This window comes from Triturus cristatus, chromosome 5_2 (assembly GCF_964204655.1).
Source record: "Triturus cristatus chromosome 5_2, aTriCri1.1, whole genome shotgun sequence".
NCBI lineage: Eukaryota > Metazoa > Chordata > Amphibia > Caudata > Salamandridae > Triturus > Triturus cristatus.
In genome coordinates, this window is record NC_140588.1 from 611,568,473 (window position 1) to 611,594,789 (window position 26,317).

The window sequence follows — 26,317 nt, forward strand, 5'->3', positions numbered from 1 at the left end:
TGCGTGCTGCAGTGTCATAGTTTGGAAGCATTGGTGGAGTGTTGGTGCGGAGGGAGTTTACGAGATGTTCTTCGCTGGCCTTGATCCAGCTGCAAAGGGGTGCGATGATGGCGGTGGTGTCCGGTGGGCAAGGTGAAGACGTGATGTTACCAATGATGGCCGGTCCAGGAGAGTCTGTTGTTTTGGCTGTAGTTGAAGTACCCGCTGGCGAAGGTGACGTGCTCGACAGTGTGTCCTGCTATGTGGCCTGTTGAGGTGACTTGCTGCTTACGTCTGATGTTGGTGACCCTCCCCAGGAAGGGGTGGTGCTCTGGTCACTGGGGTTGTCCAGGTGGAACTTGAGTTCACCGAGCTGGATGTTGTCGGTGAATGGGAGACCCTGGGGTGCAATGAGGTCTACAATGGTATTTGAGAAATGAGGGCCATGGCCCAGGGGGCCTCCACATGAAGGTGCCGCAGAGGATCTTCTTGGGCTTGATCCGGATCTGGAAGTTGACGTGGTCCATGGTCACCCTTGGCACATTAGAGTGCGTTGTCAGTCGGAGTGTGCCTCTGTAGGTGACGGCAATGCCTCCTCCTTGACGGTCATGGTGCTCCTTGCGGGTGATACTGCAGCCGTCAGTGATGGCAAAGTAGATGTCTGGCATGGAACAGAGGTTGGTCCTGGCAGGCGAGGTGGTGTCTAGGGTTGATGGCGAGGAGGGCGCTGGCGTCATAGCGGTGGAGTGTCAAAGAGGAATGCTCCTTGGAGCTGAGCGAGATCCAGGGGCAGACAGATGCAAACGGCGTAGCCTATGGGTTGCCTTTGGCATGGGAGATGACCATTACAACGCAGGCAGTACATCATTAACAACACAACTCGGACAACGCGGGTGCCTTAACGTCGCATTTGATCACAACGAATTGTGAGGTCAGTAATGGGGTAATTTAAAGTTTCATGCTGCAACTGCTTAAACATAGACACGTGCTTTGAACATTCCTTCGAGCTGGCACATATAAAAACACCCAATGCATTTCGAACCGTGAAAGTTCTTTGTCAGGGGTACTGCAATAAATAGAAAAGAACTGCATGAGCAACCATACTGCATTAACAAAATCTACAAGTAATACAGGACTTAAATGAAAAACAGATCCCTACGTTTATCATGCCCCCGTTCTCCCCTCGTGATTATAACTAAAGTAACACAGCAATATAACCAAAGGAGGCAACCAAAGGTAATCACCCATCGCTTTAACCAACTTCAAAAGAAGCCCGCTTTATGCGTTTACCTCATAATCCGTAACCAACGGTTTCGGGTGCGCCCGTAGATCTCCGTGTTCAGGGAGTCATCGACTTCCCGCCTACACTGCGCTTATTTAAAGCCGTCTCTCACGCACGTTTCCCTGATATTCTCCCTGATTGAAAATAACCACGTGACCTCCCTTGCCCTCTATGCGTTAAGCAAAAAGATTGGTGCCTCACTGTCCCATGATGCATTGCCCCTATCAATAATAACCCATGAACAAAACCTAATACCAGCAAATCAACAAAACTGTGAATACATGTTAAGACGCACAATGCACCAAACGGTAAACATAAAAAAATAGTTGAATTAAACAAGATACATAAAACAATTGCTTTCGATATAAATCCATGGTGAATTAGCAAAGATATTTCATTCAAGTTATTTAGACGATGCAGTCCAACCAACATGATGCTGATGGCCATATGCTCGTGCTAGTTAAATGTTGTACAGTCTCTGGGGTGATGCTTTAAGACTTCGTGTTTCTTCGTTGTTTAGCGCTCTGTTGGGGTGCAACCTCGCAAGCGGGACGTCAAGTAATACAAATCCAATATCAAAGTAGCGACTGCACACCTTCCCTTCTTATTTTAAGTTCAGTTTAGTTTAGTTTTGAAAATACGTGCGTGCAAGCAGCATGCTGTGATCGTCCCTACACAGCATCTGTATAAATGCAATCTACCAAGGGAGGCGACTGTCACGCCCCCAGCTGCTGCACTGCTAGAGTGAGGAACCTTCCTCTGAATGTTACGCTTCCTTTTAACCAAAGTGCTCCAAATTACTCAATAGTACTCAAAACAACGTTACCTGAAAGTCCCAATTTGTTCGATCATATGTAGTCACTCCAGAGACGTTGATGACGGGTTAGAATGTTTTATTTAGCATTTTCAAATGTCTCATGCTGCAACTGCTTAAACATAGACACGTGCTTTGAACATTCCTTCGAGCTGGCACATATAAAAACACCCAATGCATTTCGAACCGTGAAAGTTCTTCGTCAGGGGTACTGCAATAAATAGAAAAGAACTGCATGAGCAACCATACTGCATTAACAAAATCTACAAGTAATACAGGACTTAAATGAAAAACAGATCCCCACGTTTATCGTGCCCCCGTTCTCCCCTCGTGATTATAACTAAAGTAACACAGCAATATAACCAAAGGAGGCAACCAAAGGTAATCACCCATCGCTTTAACCAACTTCAAAAGAAGCCCGCTTTATGCGTTTACCTCATAATCAGGGAGAATATCAGGAAAACGTGCGTGAGAGACGGCTTTAAATAAGCGCAGTGTAGGCGGGAAGTCGATGACTCCCTGAACACGGAGATCTACGGGCGCATCCGAAACCGTTGGTTACGGATTATGAGGTAAACGCATAAAGCGGGCTTCTTTTGAAGTTGGTTAAAGCGATGGGTGATTACCTTTGGTTGCCTCCTTTGGTTATATTGCTGTGTTACTTTAGTTATAATCACGAGGGGAGAACGGGGGCATGATAAACGTGGGGATCTGTTTTTCATTTAAGTCCTGTATTACTTGTAGATTTTGTTAATGCAGTATGGTTGCTCATGCAGTTCTTTTCGATTTATTGCAGTACCCCTGACGAAGAACTTTCACGGTTCGAAATGCATTGGGTGTTTTTATATGTGCCAGCTCGAAGGAATGTTCAAAGCACGTGTCTATGTTTAAGCAGTTGCAGCATGAGACATTTGAAAATGCTAAATAAAACATTCTAACCCCTCATCAACGTCTCTGGAGTGACTACATATGATCGAACAAATTGGGACTTTCAGGTAACGTTGTTTTGAGTACTATTGAGTAATTTGGAGCACTTTAGTTAAAAGGAAACGTAACATTCAGAGGAAGGTTCCTCACTCTAGCAGTGCAGCAGCTGGGGGCGCGACAGTCGCCTCCCTTGGTAGATTGCATTTATACAGATTCTGTGTAGGGACGATCACAGCATGCTGCTTGCACGCACGTATTTTCAAAACTAAACTGAATTTAAAATAAGAAGGGAAGGTGTGCAGTCGCTACTTTGATATTGGATTTGTAATTTAAAGTTTCTCAAGTGTGTAAGGGTTTGGGGGTAAAATTTGAAAATGTAAGTTTGTCTTGGGGTAAAATATAAAAAATCATGTGTTTTCTGGGGTAAAATATGAAAAATCTGGTGTTTTGGGGGTAAAATATGAAAAATGGGGTGTGCATTTGTCTCAAATGTGATTTTTGTGTGTGTATTGGGGGCTCAGAAAAGGAATTGCAGGGTTCATGGTTGGGATTGTGGTGCAAAGGTTAGTTTTGGGTTACACTCACTGAAGTGGGAACAGTGATCTTTATGTCTCCGCTATGCAACACCCACTCTACTGTTGCAATGTGCCAAGTATTGGTATGCATTGGAATGGAATGCGAGGTGATGGCATGCGTCGCAACTACATATGTGCCTTTAGCACATGAGTGGTACGCCTGCTGTGCATGGGCGCACAGCGCCACCATTGAGAAGTGTGGGGTGTGCTAGACAGCTGTGAGGTGGTTAACGCTGGAAATAACACTGGATGGTGTGTAGACGTGGGGATGTGTGTGTGAGCGTGTAGCTGTGTCCCGTGTCTTTGTAGCTCCTGCTCTCCTGCGTCTGCTTCCAGGAAAAGAAAGTAGGCAGCCAGGCTCCCTCCCCTGCGATGCAGCAGTGGGTTTGGTAATTGGCAAAGGGACAAGTCATGCAGCCAGGGGACGGAGGGCTGGCCATGTTCTCCATGCAGGCTGTAATGCAGCCTGCATTGCGAACAGGGAAGTGTGCATGACTGCTTTGGACGGCCTGAGTGGGCCAACCAAACAGTCACTGCGTACTTGAGTGGGCATGCCAATCCCCCATGCCCTGCTCAGTGTTTGGAGCCGTCCTACCCACCCTCCCACCCCCTTAGGATACATAGCATGATTACATCAGTTAGATATCCCTTGTTTTTAACTTGTGATCTGTTTTTTTGGCTTCTCGGAGCCCGCACTTCCTGCTTCCTGCCGCTGCTGCCCCTGTGGCCCCGCACCCCCGTCCTCACCCATTGCCACCTCCCAGCTGATCGTTCCTCCCCCCTCCTAAATGGCAGACGCTGTTCGGTTGCGCAGCAGACATGTGCTGCTGGCGCGCAAAAGGCGTGCCCAAGCCAAGCCCGTCTGCGTCCTTCATTGACCTGACCGCTACCAGCACTAGGAACCCTGGATCTTGAGCCAGCCACTGCTACAGCTCAGCCACCCTCCACGCACTCAACCACGGAAAACTCAGAGACTGACAACAGGCCTCACCAAACACGACCCACAGCCAGTTCTTCTGCCTACACTGCCGCCAGACCTTAACCACCACCCGGCCTCCAACACATCCGACGCCAGTGTCACAGCCAGAGAACTCCACACATGGATCTCTAACTGCACATACAAGCTCGCCCCACTACGCAAGTCCTACAACAGCACCTCAGGAAAGCCGCCTGGTTCACCACCGATCTCCAAGAAGCAAGATGCACCTGCAGATGCCTGGAGAAGAACTGGAGAAACACCAAGAAACCCAAAATCTACACCACCTACAAGGACGCCATGACGGACTACCACAAACAAATCCTCAACAACTCCACCAACTTCAAGCAACTCTTCAAGGTCATTCATGAATTCACCAACCCACGCAGCAAAGCCAACGACATCACCCCAACCCAAGACGTCTGTGATAAGCGTGGAACCTACTTCCACATCAACATCAAAAAAGTCTACAAACAATTTCGCTGACCATCCACCAGACACCACAGCTGGCCCCCGCTCCCCCGGCACACTAGCCAGCCCACCATCTCCACCTGGACGCCGGTCACAACCGAATACACTGCCTCGACTATGAAAGGCATCCACTCCGGGGCCCCCACCGACCCCTGCCCTCCTCACATCTACCACAGCACCGAGATCGCTCTACTCGCCACCACAGATGACAGTCGCACCCTCCTGGACCAAGGCCACTCTGCAGCCCTGTAGGAAGGTGGATATCTGACTATGGTTACCCCCAAATTTTTGCCTAGTGTCTAGCTGGTTTTTCGACTTAGTTGGCCTGAGATCCTGCCATTCAGGATCTCAGCCTGGCTGTTCTCTCTTTAAAATGGACTCCATGTACCCTAGGTACATACCCAATTGGTTGGATCACCCTGTGAGCCCCTGTACCAGTGTACACTAGGTACCCAGGGCATTGGTGTATCTAAGGCCTACCAGGGGCTGAAGCATGTATTGTGCCACCCCTGACCTGGCCTAACAAATTTGACACAACTGGCTGATCACTCAGCTGGGGTAAGTTGGTGTAACCACCTCTTACTTAGGTGTAGTATACCTATACCTAACCTTAAATGGGACACATGTTAACCTATAAGTCACTCCTATGGCAGGCCTTAACAATCCTGAAGGCAGAGTGCTTGGTTCCATGTGAGATGGTGCTCTGGCATGAGCTGAGCCTGTCTGCAGTGGTCGGAACAACTTCCTTCTACTGTTTCCAGATATCGTCATACCATATACTCTTAAGTGCATTATGAACCTCGCGGTTAAATGCTATCTTTGGTTTGGCTTTATCAAAACATGTCGAGTAAGGTGTCATACGCATTGGAATACTAACCCCTCGCCAATTCTGGCGACGGGGTTAGCATTCCACCCTTCTAGAGGGACACGACATGTACAGTACCTGAAACCCGGGTAAAATCAGACATAGCCTCAGCTCCACAAAATGGATGCTGCCACCACAGACACAAGTCTGCCCTCCTGCTGCTGGGAGTCCTTCCAGCTTGGGAGGTGTGGACAAAGGGTTTCCTGCCAGGGGAGGTGCGTGCACCACCCCAGACAGGATTTTGTGTATTGGTCAGGTAGGGCTTGAAAGAAACCAGACATGCCTGTGGCTCACAAGGAGCCTCGGTGCATATGCCAGTTCAAACCGGTCCTGGGGCACACCAGTCCCGGGCCTGGGGCGAGCTGGACAAAGGATTGGGGGTGTAACCACCCCCCTTCCTGGTCCCACCCATAGGGAGGGACCTAGCAGGTAGTCCGGCCCCTAGAATCCGCTTAAAGGTAGGAGCTGTGTCCTAAGACTTCAGACATCCTGGAATCAACTTGAAACTAAGAAGAAGACGGGAACTTCGACATTCTGCTGCACAGAAGACTGAAGGAAATCTCCCCTGTGGTCAGGGAGTGACCACCTTGCTAACGCAAGCACCATCCAGCGAATCAACGTCTGCTTTGCCGCCGCCTCCCGCCGGAGCCCGAGCCCAGAGACTGACAAGACCTGGACCTCCAGACCTCTCACCGCCCGATCCACAGTCCCTGAAAAGAAGAGACCCGTGGAGGCACCGAGACACGTGGAGCCAGCCATCTTGAAACGACCACGACAAGCTGACAAGTGCAACAACCGAGGCTCCCTCCAAGTTGTGCTTTGGGATCTGAGAAGCCCAACACCCGAGCAGCATCTGCACCAAAGGTGAGCCCTCCATCATCTCCACGATCTGCGTGGGGCCCTTCTGCATTTTGCCACTTGACGCGCCTAACCGGTTGCTGGCCCGCTGGCTAGTAGCCATCTTGGCGATGAACTCTACGAAATACACCGCTGGTCTGGTTGCTCCAGACTGGCCCTTGCTCCCCTCCAAAGGAGCAGTCCCTCTGACCTTGCTGGTCAGAACCATCAGCTTATTTCATCTCCTACAACAATTTCTTTTGCCAAGGCTTGTTTGCTTTGATCAAGTCGCCGACACCGTCGACAGCGAGAGCCTGCATGGGACAGCTCGTGAACCAACTCCTGGACGTCGTCGATCTCCAGGGACCACGTGGCTGCAGAGACAAGCTGCACCTTTCTTCCTGTTTGCACCCGACATTGCCTGGTACCCACCTGGTGCCACGCTGGTCACTGGCTAGTGACTGTGAACACTGTCCCCTCTGCTTACAGGTCTTCAACATCTCCGATCCACTCTTGGATCCACTGCATCTCTCCCGGACCGACCGCCTGCAGCATCTTTGTCTTCAAGCTCCACGGAACAGATAGAAGAAACCCGACGCACTTCGAGGCCTATGCACCCGCTTCCTGTGGGTGAGGTAAAGCTGGCACACCTGTGCCCAAGTGTAGTATTACATCTCTAGTGCCTGTGTTCCAAATCTTGAGTTCCTAGTCCATCCGGAAGATCCTCTTTGCAGTAACTTTGTACTTTTTACGCACCTATTGAAACCTATGGGAGCACGCGTGTGACTATTTGCTCTGCACACGCCACCCGTGGACCTCCTGGTCACTAACTGAAGTTAGCTCCTTGTAGGCCCAGCGATTCTAGAGGCCCTAGACCTTTTCCCTTTTCTGTTTGTGGTACTTATACCACTATTTTAGTATATGGTTCGAGCGGCCACCAGGGCCTATCCATATAAAGTGCAACTTCTGTGTATTCTACTGTAATCTTGTTTGACGATTTGTGCTCCTGTGCTCATAAAGAGACTAGGGGTTACTTTGAGAAATAAATACATATATATTTTGAATATATATCTGTGTGGTGTCCTTTCATTGGTATAAAAGGGGGTTACATTTGGTAAAACAGCTGGCTTAACACCCTTCACGAGTTTAGCCTCAAAGACTGCTTAGCCTACGCTACCACTAGGGCAGCTAGTCCGAAAAGGTTGACTTACAACCACACCATAAGGGTTGCTTGGCATGGTACAAGGTGGTCACTTTAACTAGGGAACATCATATACCAGGCCAACTTCTCACAAGCCCTCATCCTACTCAACCTTTCAGTGGCCTTCGACACCGTCTTCCACCTCACACTAGTTGCCAGACTACACAACGCCGGCACACAAGAAACAGCCCTAGACTGGATCCGATCATTCCTCACTGGAAGAAGCCAAAGTATCAGACTGCCACCCTTCCTCTCTGATCCCACGTAAATCACCTGCGGAGTCCCACAGGGGTCATCTCTGAGCCCGACCCTCTTCAACATCTACATGGCCCCCCTCGCCGCCATTGTCCGACAACACGGCCTCAACATCGTATCCTACGCTGATGACACACAGCTCATCCTCTCCCTGACCAAACACCCCACCACTGCCAGACTCAACTTCCAGAAAGGAATGCATGACGTCGAAGTCTGGATGACCAACAGCTGCCTGTAGCTCAACGCCTAGAAGACAGTTGTCCTCGTCCTTGGAACCACCCCTATAGCATGGGACAACAACTGGTGCCCGCCGCCCTCGGAAGCCCACCTACGCCATCGGACCACGCCAAAAACCTCTGCATCATACTCGACTCATCCCTCACCATGAACCAACAGGTCTACACCGTCACCTCCAGCTACTTCAACACCGTCCACATCCTCCGCAAGACCTTTAAATGGAAACCCCCGGAGTCAAGGAAGACAGTCACCCATGCACTCATCACCAGCAGACTGGACTAATGAAACGGATACTACGCCAGCATTTTCAAGTCCCTACTCCACAAACTCCAGACATTACAGATTACCGCTGCCAGACTCATCCTCGGCATCCCCCGGCACGAACATATCAGCCAACGCCTACGTAGGCTCCACTGGCTCCCTGTGGAGAAAAGAGTCCCCTTCAAAATCCTCACTCACACCGACAAAGGTCTACACAACAATGGACCCAAATAACTCAATGACAGAATCAACTTCCACGTACCCAAAAGAGACATCCAATCTCCCAAACTCGCACTGGCTGAAACCCCGAGCATCCACAGAGCCAGACCAGGTGGCAGATCCTTCTCCCACATTGCATCCAAGACCTGGAACGAGCTGCCGGCAGACATCAGATGCGCCCCCTCCCTGAACACCTTCAGGAAGACCCTCAAGACCTGGCCCTTTGGCTAACAGTTCTGCAGCCCCCCCTCAGCGCCTTGATACCCTCACGGGTGAGTAGCACGCTTACAATTCCCCTGACTGATTCATTGATTGAGTTATCATCATGTGATGATTGTTTCTCTTCTGCACTGCTTGAGGTGGTGGGTCAACACTCTTCTGCCATAGCGGAAGAGCCGCCACTGGGAGGGTGTCATCTATGTGTGTTAGGCATGAGCGATTCACCCACCGGCCCTCTTGCGCTACGCGTCCCACCTTCTCCTTACCTGGACATTGACACCGTGGCACAATCCACTACACTCTCGGTGACTCAGCCAGCAAGAGCCTCAGCCAGGTGTGATTTCACTCGGCTGGGTACAGCAGTCGCCGCTTAGTATGGTGGTGGACCTCCCAGTGGAGTTGATGCAGCAGGGTCCCCTTAGCCGTGAAGGCAGAGCGCTCACGCCACACAAGTTCACTGTAGCACATTGACCTCAGCCTCCACAGCGTACGGCCAGCCCAACATCATCTGGCCTGTGATGCAGGGAGATGGCACACACCATTGGTAATCCCCTACGTGCACCCCAGTGTAGTGGTGGATTGTAGTATGCGATGCGGACCTCACTACGTTGGTGCGCAGGAGCGCCTCTACCATTAACTGTTCAAGGGTCGCAAGGCGATCTTCTCACACAGGTCAGCTACGTGGCTCCATGCGACCTGCCAGACTTCACCACCAGGTACTGGCGATCGTCATGCATCAATGTCTCCCACCACGGCTTATCGACTCCACAGCTCCTCCACATCCTACTCCAGTCTCCAGACGCAGGTCCAGCGAGGCATCTAGGCTTAAGACGCAGGTCTAGCGGGGCATCCAGGCTCCAGACGCAGGTCCAGGGAGGCATCCAGGCTCAAGACGCAGGTTCAGCGGGGCATCCAGGCTCCAGACGCAGGTCCAGCAGGACATCCAGGCTCCAGAAGCAGGTACAGGGAGGCATCCAGGCTCAAGACGCAGGTCCAGCGAGGCATCCAGGCTCCAGACGCAGGTCCAGCGGGGCATCCAGGCTCCAAACGCAGGTCCAGGGAGGCATCCAGGCTCAAGACACAGGTCCAGCGGGGCAACCAGGTTCCAGGCGTAGATCCAGGGAGGCATCCAGGCTCCAGACGCAGGTCCAGGGAGACATCCAGGCTCAAGACGCACGTCCAGCGGGGCATTCAGGCTCTCATCCTGGTCATCCTGGATGTTGGGTGGCTTGAGGGGGTTGTTGATGTGTGCTGCACTTGGCCCTGGCTGCTCCAATCTGCATTAAACTTTTTTTTTAGCATCTTTTCTATGGGAGGTGGAAAGTTTTTTAAGTTAGAGGGAAAAATCACTCATGTTGGGCTGCCTAACGTGCGTTTTTTTATTGCTAATGGGCTTATCAACACTTTTATAATGTTAGCGCAAGGATTTTTATCGCCGTCCCACTAATTTTATCGTCGGACATTTCAGCAAGTAAGAGAAACTATCGCCTTTTAGTGGCATGTTGTTAATACGCTGCTAACACGGCGATAAATTCCCGTGGTAGACGACGATAAAAAAAGTCACACTAACGGCGGTTAGCGATAATTATCGCCATTTCTTGATAATATACCCCTAAATGTTATCCTGCTTACAAATAATGTTACATACACTGCACCAAGTGCAAACCAAAAGTTTTAATCTGATTAGATAGTTAACTACATATGGCCACCAGTACAACAAAGAATGCTGGAGGCAATAGGCCTAACTTTACCTCTGCGTATTATTTAAATCACCACTATGCGCATTTTGAGGCTAATGCTAACCCTGGGCGGACAACTACGCTACGCTCGCGTAGTTTGCATAGTTTGTGCTGCTTCGCGCTACGCGAATTGCACGTATCACAGTGCAAAAACGCGTAGCGTAACGTAGTTGGCTTTTTTTGCTCGCTCGCGGTCCTCAACGTCAAGTTGGCGACCGCGAGCGAGCAAAATGACATCACGGCAAGACTTTTTCCTCGTTCGCGATCAGCAACATCAAGTTGCCGATCGCGAGAATGGAAAATAAACCTCCCGGTGAGATTCTCAACGTGGGGAGGTCAGGTTTCTCATTGCGAGGGGTCGCGTATGCTCGCGACCGCTCGCAATGAGAAACTACCAGTCCGCATTGAGAAAGTTGCCGCTCGAGTAAAAATCTATTGAGCGGCAGAAAACGACAGCTCACACTGTGCAAGATGCCATTTTCAATGATTGCACAGTGCGGACAAGCATCTGGCACTGTGCAATAATCGCGAACAGCGTTTGCGTAGTGCTACATGTATCTCGCGTAGTGCGAAGTGCAATTTGCGTAGCTACGCATAGCGCTACTACGCGAACTACGCCCAGGGTTAGTTAATGAAGTTGGGAAAAAGACATTTTCTGCACTACACTCTGCATGATTTCCCTACTGCACAGGTATTGACGTAGGGACTCAGAGGTCACCAGGCTTCCAGTAATGAGGGCTGAAGTGGAGCTCCATCAAACATATTTCTTATGTCACATATTTCTTGTCAATATTTCCTATCACGTGACTTGCATTACGATGCCGCGCATCGACAATGGCTGATGCTGTGGTTCGTCAAAGGATGTAGCCAAGAATTTGAGGATGTATCTGCGGCCCTAGGAGGATGATCTGTGCTGAACTTTTTAATGGGTGTGTTAAGGTGCGGGAGCCACCTTGCACAATTTAAATTGAAAAACAAAAAATGTTCAACGAGCGAGAGGGCGCTAATATACTAATTAAATTACACAGCGTACATGGCTGGCAAAGCCAGCAAGCATTTGCAATGCAATAGGTCTCGCATTTGCGAGAGTTTGAGCTTTTTGCATTGTAGATAACAATGTAATAAATCCAAGTGGTACTTTCAATGGTGTAGAAGAAAGGCTTTATTTGTACAACCACCGACAAAACAGCTCAGCAAGTCATCTCTCCAACGCCTCCTTTGCCAGAATGCCGATCTCTTACAGAACCATGAGATCTGCATTCTGTCACCAGGACAACTCCAAGCTTCCAACATAAAGCACATATAAAAGCAAATTACAACACATCCCCTTTACATCAAAATAAAGAAATTAATGAACAGCTTCTATGAAGCATATAATACAATTGCATAAAAAGGAAAAACAACTTAACTAAATTCTGCACACATTACTAACTCTAAAAACTAATAAATATCAGCACTAACATAAAACATAATACCCAAATTTAGTACTAATAAACACTAGTACTAATACAACACATAATCCCCAAACTTAGAGGGAAAGGATCTTTGTCTGTTGGACTTTGTAACACCACTGTTAAAATTTTCAGGAACGTTGGTGAATCTTTGTCTGTTGGACTTTGCAACACCACCATTAGCATTACCAGGAACGTTGGCTGCACCACACTTCACCCCAACAAACTTAACCAACCTAGACATACTCCATGTACAGCCGTTGTCCAAAGTTACAACATTTTTCCTAATATTTGTGATGACAAAAGGACCTGAAAGATTAGATAGTCCTTTATGACAATGTCTCACTTTCTTCACCCAAACCTTATCACCAACATTCCACACCCTCTTCTTCACAGATCTTTTCTCATCATAACGCACCTTGTATTTTCTCTGATACTCCACAAGTCTAGACTTCTTCACAACTTCACTGACACCTTTGCTCTCCCACTTTGGAAGCCAAACAGGGTTTAATTTAGAAGCTGCCAATCTCCCTCTCAATGCCTCAAAAGGAGATTTCTGAGAAATCACATTAGGAGCTGTACGATGCGCCCACCATGTCTCCCTCAACACCTCCCTTAAAGGCACTCTAGTATCCACTGCCCTCTGGACACAACTCTTGACCACCCTGTTCATCCTTTCCGTGAGACCATTTGCTTGCGGAGAATATAACGCAGTCTTCTGATGCACTATGCCCAGACCATCAAGAAAATCATGCATCTCTTGTGACACAAATTGCACCCCATTATCCGTCACCAGAAATTTGGGTACACCTTCTGAAACAAAAACATCTTTCAAGAACTCAATCACTGCCTTAGAATTAACTGTACCCATGCACTTAGTAATCACCCACTTAGAAGTGTAATCCACCAACAGTACCACAAACCTCTCTTGGAAAGGCATCAATTCCAAAGGACCCACAATATCTAATCCCAACTTAGTCCAAACAACATCCGGCACATCCACCGGCGATAAAGGGACCTGATTAGTCACATGAGACTTGTCGTTGATAGCACACAAATGGCAATCCTTCACCACAGATAGAACTTAAAATGGTGTAGAAGAAAGGCTTTATTTGTACAACCACCGACAAAACAGCTCAGCAAGTCATCTCTCCAACGCCTCCTTTGCCAGAATGCCGATCTCTTACAGAACCATGAGATCTGCATTCTGTCACCAGGACAACTCCAAGCTTCCAACATAAAGCACATATAAAAGCAAATTACAACACAATGCCATTCATTTTTGTTTTGAAACCCTGTAAGTGGTGCGTACACACACACTTTGTACTTGTAGTCGTTGCTTACCAGAAGCAAGGCTGGCAGTAAAAGAGGTGCAGTTACTGCCAGCCTTGCTTTTCGTAAGCAAGAACAATTAGTACAAAGTGTGTGTTAATGCACCACTCTAGTTTACTCCACGCCTCTCTGCATTACTCCACGCCACTCTACTTTACTTCACTCCGATTTACTCCACACCACTCCACTCAATGCCACTCTTCTTTACTCCACTCTGCTTTACTCCACGCCACTCTGCATTACTCCACGCCACTCTGCATTACTCCACTCAACGCCACTCTACTTTATTCCACACCACTCCACTCAAGACCACTCTGCTTTACTCCGATCTGCTTTACTGCACTCTACTCAGTGCCACTATGCTTTACTCCACACCACTCTACTTTACTCTACTCCTCAACGCCATTCTGCTTTACTCCACTCTGCTTTATACTCCACTCAACACCTCTGCTTCACTTAACTCTACTCTGCTTTGCTTTACTCCACTCAACTCTGCTTTACTCCACTCTACTCCACCCTACTCCACTCCGCTTTACTCTACTCTGCTTTGCTCCACGCCACTCTGCTTTGCTCCACTCCTCTCTGCTTTACTCCATTCCACACCACTCTGCTTTGCTCCACGCCACTCTGCTTTGCTCCACGCCACTCTGCTTTGCTCCATTCCACTCTGCTTCACTCTATTCCATTCCACTCTGCTTTACTCCACTCTGCTTTACTCCATTCCACTCTGCTTAACTCCATGCCGCTCTGCTTTATTCCACATCACTCTGCTTTACTCCACTCCACGTCACTCTGCTTTATTCCTCGTCACTCTGCTTTACTCCACTCTACGCCATTTTACTCCACTCTGCTTAACTCCACTCCCCTTTGCTTTACTCCACTCCACTCTGCTTTACTCCACCTTACTCCACTCTGTTTTACTCCACCCCACTCTGCTTTACTCCACTCCATGCCATTATGCTTACTCCACGCCACTCTGCTTTACTCCATGCTGCTCTGCTTTACTCCACTCCATGCCACTCTGCTTTACCCCACTCAGCTCAGCTTTACTCAACTCCACTCTGCTTTACTCAACTCCACTCCACTTTGCTTTACTCCACTCCATGCCATTCTGCTTTACTCCACTTTACTCCACTCAAAGCCACTCTGCCTTACTCCACTCTGCTTTACTCAAAGCCAATCTGCTTTACTCCACGCCACACTACTTCACTCCACGCAACTGCCCTACACTCTACACAACTGCACTACACTCTACACCACTCCATGCCACTCAGCCCTACGCAATGCCACTACGCTCAACACCACTCAATACAATGCCTATCCATGCAACACCACTCCACTTTACCCAATTCTGCCCAATTCTACACGATTGCACTCCAAGCAACTGCACTCCACACAGAATCAATCAATGCAGAGCCACCCACGCAATGCCACTTCTTGCAATACCACTTCATTCAACACAACACCCCTTCATGCAACCCCACTCCTCTCCACACAATGCCATTCTACTCTATGCAACACCACTCCAACCAACTGCACTCCACACAATGCTACACAACTGCACTCCACTTTATGCCACTCCACTCAACACCACACCACTCTAATCTACGTGGAGCCACTCCATGCAACACCACTCAATACAATGCCAATCCATACATCCATACCATGCAGCATAATTACAATCCACATAATACCAATAAACACCACATAATTCAACTCCACCTAATTCAACTCCACCTAATTACACACTACTCAATACCATATAAATATACCCCACATAAATCCAATCTATACCACATAACAATCCACATAAAAACACTCGACACCATGCCACATTATTCCACTCAACATAATATTACTCTAAGCCACACTGTTCCATGCCACACTATTCAACTCCACACAAATCCATCCCGCAGCACATAATAAAAAATATTCCACTACACACCACATATATTCAATTTACGACACATTATTTAGCATTATACCATAAAATTCGACAGCACACCACCAAATTAAACTCCACTACATAACACTCCACAACACAAAATACCATTCATCATAATTACACTCCATTACACACAATCCCACTCCACATAATTCCAAAACACTCAAAAACAGATAATTACTATCCACATAATACAACTGCACACATGCCACCTAATTCCACTACACAAATCCACTCTACACCACACAATTCCAAGCCACATAATGCCACAACTAACAATTTCAATCTAACCCACATACTTCCACTGCACACCACATACATCCACTCCAATTCATAACATATAGGTAAGAGACATATACATTTACAATGCCAGTAGCTCTAACTCTTTCTTTTTTTTAAAACACACAGATCTGAAGCTTCGCTTCTACCTATTTCTTCCTTTTCGTCACTAAACAGGTAAAACTATCCACACAGTTCCACACCACACAATTCAAATCCAAACATTTGCAATCCATACCACATAATTTGACACCAAACCACATAATACAACACAATTACACAACACACCACATATATCTAATCCACACCACACAATTACACATCGTGCCACAAAATTCAACAGCACACCATATAATTAAACTCCACTACATGCCACTCCACATAATTACACTCCATAGCACATATCCCACTCCACATAATTCCAGCACACTCAATACCACATATTTACTATCCAAATAATTCCACAACACACCATACTTCATAATTCCACTACACAAATCCAATCTACACCACACCATCTCATGCCACACAATTACACTACTAACTAATCCAGTCCAACACACATAGTTCCACTACACACCACATACATACAATAACACATAGGTAAAAGACATTGCTACTTACAATGCCAGCAGCACTAAGTTACTAACTCAAACAAATGCGAGACCGATTGCATTTTCAGTGCTTGTTGTAATTGTGGGAATAATTCACCCATGCCGTCTAAAGACTCTGACTTTCAATGAAAGCGACTATACCTATCACGCGACCGCCCTCTTGTGGACGCAGGTATCATAACATCCTGCAATGACAGAAACAAACAATTGAAGAATAGTTTCATCACTCTAGGGTAGTAGCAGGTTCGTTGCATTCCCCTACCTTATGCTGCATATTTATAGAGTCAAATTTCCAAAACAGAACATTGGTTTTCAGGATACAACAGTGCACTCAGGATTCTACAGTGCATTATTAAATCAACTTGTAACTCTACTAATAAAGTGGCTTTCCACATGAAGGTAATAAATATATCGTTCCTCTCTGCGCATCTGCCTATGTTTAGCCATGGAATTTATCATGTTTATTTCTTTTTAAAAGGGCCGTTTAACCAAAAGCACTGCGCAACAACGGTTTAAGCTCCTGGAGTCGTGTAAAATGAAATTGAAGCGGCCTCGTGACTATTAGGAGACCTGTTTTCCTGTGAAACGTCATATACCACGTACTCTGCGAGGAAGTAAACGGTGTTTATCTCATGTTAATTCTCTGTATTTGGTAATGTTATTATTACCATCTTGCAGCCTAATGTCAAAACACACTGCTGTCTCAGACATAGCATGTGGCTGTGATTTTTCAAAGGGCTTAAACTGTAAAAAAAGAAAAAAAGAAAGAAAAACTTACTTGCAGTGGTTCAAAGTTATTTTAGGAGCCCCAGGAGCCCGCACCATTGCTGCTGAAGGCTGGTTAGCCAAATATCAAGGCTCTCAGTCTTTCTGAAAAGCAAGTCCTCCTACTCCCCTTTATGCTGCTTTCCTCCACCATCCAAAACTTCATGTCATTTTATCACTCTTCCAGTATTATTTTTAGCTCCGCTTTCCTGCTTTGTCACTGTTTTTCTATTTTTCCTCCTTCTTGTTCCCCTTTCTGCCTCTCTCTCTTGCTCGTGTTTAAAGTGCATTGATAAAAAATAAGTCTAGGTTCTCAAAAAATGAGCACCCACCACTTTCAACCTCTAGCACATTTTAAGCACTGACTTTGAATAGAAGAAAACCAATCTGCAAATGTTCACAATGCCTATTTAATGTTATTCCATCCCACTGCATGGATTTATTCCATCATATAAGGGTTCTAGTTAAATTCTTGTATTTTATAACTACCACACATAGAAACAGCCTGGCATATTCTATGTATGCAGAGCACAGTAACAGTGACTTGTATTTATCATCATTGTGAAGGGAGTGGAGGTGCATCATAATGCATGAGAGACATATCTTAATTGAGTCATGGCCCTACTCAACAACACACTCTACGTTGGTAATAGTTAGCTGAAGGAAATTGGGTTACTGCTTGAGGGGGGTGAAACCTTATTCAAGCAGCAACCACAATTCTTGTCAGGGTGAAAAACAAGCAACCCACAAATTAAGCCATGCTTAACCCTCTTGTAGCTTGGCACAAAGCAATCAGGCTTAACTTAGCGGCAAATGTATGCAGCACTTCAAACAGTAATAAAGTGAAGACACAGCACAAGAAAAATCCCATACAAATTAAAAAATATATGGTCAAATTTATCAAAATATTTGAGACCAAAACGATCAAAATCCAATCAGTAGAACTATAGATATGCAATTTTAAAGAGTGCAAAATAGTATAGCGGCCAATAGCACAAATCTCCACTCACAGTTATGTGGTCATGCAAGACCGGGTGAAAGTCACAAGTTCAGGCCAACTGCGATAGAGTGCGGGTTGGATACAGGGACCAGGTTAGTCCCACTGAAAGAGTTACCTTCTAAAGTCCAAAGTGAAGAGCTCCATTTATGGTGGAGGGGGCCACGAGGAGCAGAGCGAGTGTCTCGGATGGTTGTCGCTGTGGTGGGAAGAGCAGACTAGGCGTCACGGATGGTGTTGGCTCTAGAGCGAAGATCATGTCGGGCATCGTGGACAGTCGTTACTGGAAATTTGCATTGGCTGCTATCGCAGGCTTGATGTAGCGCGGTGTGCAGATCTCACATTGCTGTCATCACTAGTAGTCGCTGTGGTGCAAAGAATCAGGTCAGCTTCACTGGAGCTTCGCATTGGCGAGCAGCAAGATCTTGGTATGAATAGGCCCATTTGCCGTCACAACAAACCCATATCTTCAGAATTTCTCCTTTTCATGGAAATAGAGCTCATCTGATGCCATACCAAGGCTCCAGGACCTGTGGGGCACCTCTTGGGGATCAGGGACTCACTCCAGCAGAGGCCAGCAGGACTCCGGCGGGTCCAGTTGCAGGTCCAGTCAGCAGCATAACTGGACAGAATCAGTGAATCCTCTGGAGCTTGTTATGTCCCTGTAGGTCAGAACAAGAGGTCAGTTAACAGACTATTTGAGTTACTTCAACCTCAGATGAAGGGTGCAGGCCCAGTCTCCCTTCTCAGCAGGCAGGGCAGAAGTTAGCAGGATAGCAGAGCAGAAGAGCAGCAGTCCTTCTGGCAGCAGAGTGACTCAGCAGTACTTATGTAGTATCTACCGGTCCAGAGGTGTACTGAAGAGTTGAGTCTGAGGGTCCAATATTTATACTTGGTGCCAGCTTTGAAGCACGAGAAGGGCCTGGAGGTTTACACCCCCAGAAGTGCTTGGAATTTCCATCCTCCCTGCTCTGGTCCCAGCTTTTCTGGGGGCATAAAAGACTAGTTTCAAACTTTTGTGGGTGTGTTCAGGCAGAGGCCTTATGATGTGCAAGTGTGGTTGGTGACTGCTTCTCCCCTCTAGCAAGTCAGAGATGGCTCATCCTGCCAAGTCCTATTCCTCTTTTGTCTCACTGTCTGGGAGCAATACACAAAGACCAGCTTCCAGCTACACCTAGTCTTGTAACCCAGCATACAGATTGCAGGCCCCAAATGGTTAGGGTGAGAAAATGCCAACTTTCTATAAGTGACATTTTTAGAATTGTGACTTAAAATCATTGTGACTAAAAATCTGACTTCCCCATTACAGGGGATTTTTTTTTTTTTTTTTAAAGATTTTATTGTGCATAAAAAGGGTTACAAACACGGGCCTACAACCACCAGGGCCGGCCGCTAGTAGTCGAAGTGTTCCAGCATATCAGAAAACAATGACTGGCCCACAGGGGCTCCGCACTATCACAGTAGATCAGACTGCACATAAAGGAAATCAGCATACACACTTTTAATATAAATAACAACAAAAAAGAAAAATACAAAAATACAACCAACAAGGCGAAACGACTTATGAAGGGCGGCGAACACCAGCCGGGGGAGTCAACACCCAACCACCCGAGGGCGGTCAATAAAAGAAGACCTGAGAGGGAGGGGGGGCCACGAGAGAACCAAATCTGTACTCCAAAGTAAGAGATGCACAAGGAACCCTCAAGGATCAGGGGGACGAGACAACCCCGGACGTATCCACCAAAGGGGGAGCACAGATAGACCCACGATACGCGTTCCACTGCCCCCAAATTTTAACCCAAGCCCCCGGTTTACAACGGGCCACATACACCGTTTTCTCCCTGAACATGCACCAGTCCATGTTTTCCTTCCAGACGGACACGGTGGGAGGCCGCTGGGAACCCCAAAGCTGCGCAATATCTCTCTTTGCAATCATGTTCCCCAAGGCCGCCCACCGAGCCTGAGCCGCATTGCAGTCATTGGGCTCCCATACATTCAGCACACAACGACGCACCTCCGGCAGCAGAGCGACCCCGGTGACTCGTCTCATAATATCATGCACCCGGCGCCAGTATTCCGCCACCTCGCGGCATTCCCATAGGATATGGAGAAAGGTAGCACTGAGCCCGCAGCCACGCTTACAGAGTCCGTCGTCTGAAAACCCCATCGAGACCAGGCGGGGGCCCGTCACATATACACGATGGAGAATCTTAAGCTGGACCAGGCGGAGACGGGCCGGGATGGCCACCTCCTTAGGGGATGACAGCGCAGTCTGCCAGTCCTCATCGTCCAGCTCCACCCCATCCCCCGTCCATGCCTCCCGAAGACGCACCAAGAGGTCAGCCCGATTGTTTATCAGTTTTTTGTAAATCAGGGAGATAGTACTGTCGGGAACGTGACCATCGAGTATGCGGTCCTCGAGAGGCGAAGAAGAAGGGACCGTGGTCCCCTCCCCAAAGACCGAAAGCAGGGCGTGCCGAACCTGTGCATAACGGAAGAACTCTCTGTCACTAAGCTCATACTCGCGCTGAAGCGCCACGAAGGATTTAACCGCACCTTTAACCCACAGGTCCCCCACTCTGCTGATGCCGATCGTATCCCAGCGCTCGAAGCCTTTCGTTGTCCAGAGGCTTCCCAAGCGGTCTGAGTCGAATAGAGGAGTGGCGCACGTTAAACGCTCACTCCAGCCCATCGCAACGTTAGCCGCCTTCCATACACGGACCGCAATCCTGGTAGGGCCCGTAAGGGCCCTGCCAGCAGACCGCGAGTAAAGCGCTCTGTTATAGTTACCGCCGGGGAGCAGGAATTTGTCCATCTCATATGCCGGGTTCGAACCAGGAGCGTACGTAGCATGATTAATGGCAGACAGCTGGGAGGCCCAATAGTACCGTCTAATATCAGGAAGCGCGATGCCCCCGTCATACCAGGAAAGAGTCAGCTTGGCCAAAGTGATACGCGATCGCCCGTCCCAAACCAGTCTCCTCTGCAAACTCTCCACCTCCCTAAAGTAGGCCGCAGGAATGACATCGAAGGAGTTCTGGAGTGCATAAAGGAATCTGGGAAGGGACATCATTTTAAACAGCGCCGCGCGACCAAGCGGAGACAAGGGCAGCTTACACCACCGAGCCGTATCTGCCCTCAAACGCCGGAGTGGAGACAGGAGATTCTGCTCATAGCGGACCGCCGGATCCAACGAAACGTACACCCCCAGGTATTTAAAGCCGGACTGAGATATTTGGAGCGGAAGCCGAGGCGGCAAGAGAGGAAGACCACCAGAGATAGGATACACACAAGATTTGGACCAGTTGATTATCAGACCCGAGTTTTTCCCGAAGGAAGTAAGGACATCAAAGAGAACATTGAGCGACTTCCGCGGTGAGGTGAGATACAAGAAAATATCATCCGCGTACAATGAAACCCGATCCTCGAAGCCCGGGGCCCACCGGAGCCCTCTAATCGAGGGCTCCCAACGGAGCCAGGCAGCGAGCGGCTCCAGGGCGAGAGCAAAGAGCAGCGGGGACAACGGGCACCCCTGCCTAGTTCCCCTCCCGAGAGCGAAAGGCCGAGAAACCCGCCCATTGACAACCACCTGAGCCATTGGTCCAGCATAAAGGAGCTTCACCCAGCCAAGGAACCCCTCCCCAAAACCAAACTTCGCCAAGACGGCCCAAAGAAATGGCCATTCAATGGTATCAAAGGCCATCGTGGCGTCTAGGGAAACCAATATGGCCGGTTCAGCGAAGTGCTCAACCCTAGCGAGGACGCCGTGCAAACGCCGTAAGTTGAGAGCGGTATTACGATGTGGGATGAAGCCACATTGATCCGGATGTATCAAGTCACATATAACGCTCAGCAAGCGATTGGCGAGGACCTTAGCAAGGATTTTGGGTTCGGCATTCAGCAGGGAAATAGGCCTATAGGAGGCACAGCGGTCACGTGGCTTACCCTCCTTGGGAATCACCACTATAGTAGCCAGACGCTGGTCGTCAGGAAGGGAACCTCTCTCGAGCGATTCCTGAAACATATGACGGAGGAAAGGCGCGATTTTATCCGGGCGCAACTTATATAGTTCAATCGGCAGGCCGTTGGGGCCCATAGCCTTGCCCGAGCGGAGGGAGCGAATCGCAGTAGCTATCTCTTCGACAGACAAAGGGGCATCCATCAGCTCGCGGTCCTCGACGGATAAGCCGGGCAGGGCAATATCCCGAAGCAGAAGACGAGAGTCGTCCTCATCTCTATCAGACACCGGGGAGTACACTGCACGGAGGTGGTCAGCAAAACACTCAACAATCTCACCAGGCTCAGTCACACACACTCCATCCGACACCCGAAGCTCCGGGACCACACGATTCACTCTCTCCTTCTTGTCCAACCAGGCAATCAGCTTACCCGCCTTGTCTCCGGCGTCATACAACCTGCCCTGCTGCTCCCTATACATAGTCTTGGCTGCATCAGTGACAAGAGACTTATATTCAAACTGCTTCAGGCTGAGGGCATGCAGCCCATCCGGGGTGACACCCGCCTCCAAGGCTGCCTCCAGCCCCGATATTTCAGTCTCCAGCGTCACAGCCGCCTCTCTCTTGACCCTCTTGGCCTCCACAATCTGGGACAGGGCATGCCCGCGGAGCACTGCTTTGAAAGCTTCCCACAGGGACACCGAGGACAGCACCGACCCCTCATTCTCAGAAAAATATTGATCAATCGACTTAATCAGGCTATCACGGATCTTGGGGTCTCGCAGGTACCAAGGGTTAATAGGAGCGATCCGCCCAGCGGACCGCAACCCGGTGTCAAAAAGCAACCACAGTGGGGAATGATCAGAAATACCCCTGGCCAGGTGTTTGACCTCTCGAATCCGAGCAGCCTGGGCCGCGGGCATGAGGAAATAATCCAGTCTGGAGAGACTCCCATGGGCCCCAGAGTGAAAGGTGTACTGACACTGTGTCGGATGCATTAACCTCCAACAGTCCACCAGACCGAAGGTCTCCAGGAGCCCGCCCAGCCACGCCTGGGCAGCAGGGAGGGCCCTGGGCGGATGACGGTCCAGGTCACCCGAGACAACCGAATTAAAGTCCCCACCCATAAGCAAAAGACTGTCAGGAAGCCCAAGCAACATACGACCCAAGTCTGAGAAGGTGGAGTTCTGGAGGCCCGGGGGAACATAGACCGAGATCAAGGAAAGGGACTGCCCCTCCCACCTCCCAGTCAGAGCCACATAGCGCCCTCTATCGTCTGGGACCACCCTGGTGATCTCCAACGGAAGTGAAGCTCGCAAGAGAATGCCCACCCCTCTCGAACCAGTGGTGAAACCAGAGTGGGCCACAAGTCGATATCCCCCCCTGTTCATAGCCCGACAAACATTGCCAACCAGATGCGTCTCCTGTAAGAACACCACATCAGGAGTCAGACGACGTAGATATTGCAGCACAACACCCCGTTTGATACGGTCCCCCAATCCATTGACGTTCCAAGACATCAATCTCAACCCGTCCCCCCCCATCCCATCCAGTAGATCAAGGGCCCCCTAGCAAAGAGCTCAACACCCAAGGATGAACCATAGCCAATACTTCACCTTGAAAACAAAAAACACAAATGCAAACAACCCCACCCACCCACCAACCCCCCCCCAACTCCAACACCCCCCACCCTGCACCCCTGCGGTCCAAAAAACCACCCCAACTTGCAGTGTGCCTGTCGCCCTACAAACCCCATTCTACGAAAAGACCCCGGAGGAGGGGAGGGACCCGTCCCCGCCCGCTCCCCACACACAACATAGTGAAACAAAATGCACAAAAGAAGTAGAACCCAGCCGAACAGTACAACCTGGCAGAGTCCGGGACCATAAGTCACTCCAAAGGAGACCCGCCACCCTCGGTACCGGCAGAGGGCCCAGTCCGGTCACCCCGGTCTGGCAGCGAATCCAGCCAGTCACTCACAGTCGCAGGAGAGTCAAAAAAGGTAGTCCGATCTTCATGTTCCACTCGGAGCCTTGCAGGATAAAGCATAGAGTACTTGAGACCGAGGTCCCGGAGACGCCGCTTCACCCCCTGGAAGCCCATCCGCTGTTTCTGGACAAGTTGGGTGAAGTCCGGGAAAAAGTTAATGGACGAGTTCTCATGTCGGACCGGGCCATGGACCCGTGAGGCCTGCAGAATCGCGTCTCGGTCTCTGTAATGGAAAAGTCTCGCAGCGATAGGCCTCGGGGGGGCACCCGGTCGCGGCTGGCCACCTGGGACTCGATGGGCCCGCTCCACAGCGAAAAACTTACTCAGGCCAGCGGGAGCAAGATGTTCGAGGATGAGCTCCTCGACCAGGAGATCAACCGGGCGGTTATCGGAGGTCTCCGGAATGCCTATGACGCAGATGTTATTGCGGCGGGCCCGTCCCTCGAAGTCTTCCAGCCGCCGGGCCATCAGATCATTGGCCGACTTGAGATCGCCGAGAGTGGCCTGCAGGTCCGACACGTCCGTACCAAGGGAGGACGTCCGCACATCCAGCGATTGAACCCTCTCGTTGGTCTTAGAGAGATCCGCCCGGATTAGCGTAATGTCAATGGCCACCGTGTCGATTTTACGGGCCAAGGCCTCGTACTGTGTAGCGATGGTCTCTCTGATGCCCTTAATGGCGCCCATGATGTCCTGCAGGGACAGATCCGGAGAAACGGACGGGCCACCACTGGTGTCCTCCGGGGGGACATTGGCCGTCCCGGGGGATCCTTTACCCTGAGTGTAGCGGTCCATGTTGTTCGTCTGGACCGGTCCCCCTCGTAGGGATGTTTTGGTCTTACGCCTCTCGGGGTCTCCCTTGCCTCCCATGAGAACCTCGATCGCCGAAGGGGACCACCGAGGAAGCGTCGAGGTGGCACAGGCCAGGCAGACGCGTGTCGCACCACAGGCCGCAATATGGCGGAGCGAAGGGACCACCGTCAATGAGCACACTGGCAGCAGACGAAGCCACCGGCTTCAAGCGAAGGCAAAATGAAAGCCCAGTCGCACCAAGCAAGTCCACAGCCTAGCCCCTCAAAGACCAAAAGTGAAACCGAAAGTGATGTGACGGCCACTGGCACAGCTCCGCTGCCGTTGTTGTTCAACTACGCCCCGGCTCCACAGATCACCCTCGCATCGGGCACAGCCGTCGGGTGGGCCTCAAAAGTTCAAACCACCATAACTCCGGATTGCCAGGTCCGATTTGATTTCCGAAAGGAGTTTAGTGTTCAGCCAGCATTCGTCTCCCAGATTCCATCAACCAAGCCAGGATAGATTCAGGATAAATTCCGAGGAGCAGCGAGGGTCCGGGGAGCCCTGTGCTCACGCGACCATCTTGGATACGCGCTAGGCTCCCGATTGATTACAGGGGATTTTAAATCATAATTCGTTAGTCACCAAGCTCAATATTCCTATCTGCTCTCAATTGAAAGTTATCCCTTTTTAAATATGATTAGGTAACCCTGTGTTATCTTTTGGAAGAGGCAGGCATTGCAGTTGTTGTTTTTTATTACCAGGACATGTACACCTTAAAAGAACATGTCCAACTTTTTAAATGCACTGCAATCTGCCCTAAGGGCAGTTTAGGGTGTACTCTAGGGGTAATATTTATTAATTAAACAGGAAGGTTTAGGCCTAGCAAGAGGGTTGTTTTGCCAGGTCAAAATGGCAGTGTAAACTGCACACATGTGCTGCAATGGCAGGCCTGAAATAAGTTTAAAAGGCTACTTGAGTGGGTGACACAATGTGTGCTGCAGGTCCACTAGTAGCATTTAATTGATGGGCACTGGGTACATGTAGTGGCATTTTTAATACAGACTAATAAGTAAATTAACTGTGCTAATTGGGTGTAAGCCAATGTCTCCATATTTAAAGGAGAGAGAGCACAAGTACTTTAGCACCGGTTAGCAGTGGTAAAGTGCCCAGAGTCCCAAAAAGCCAACAAAAACAAGTTCAGAAACCAGGAGAGTAAAAGGAAAACCTTTGGGGATGACCCTGCAGAAAGGGCTAAGTCCAACAATAGCATATTATAATCTACACATTATAATGTAGATGATTCTTGCCAGAAAATGTGGCCCACAAATGTTATGTGG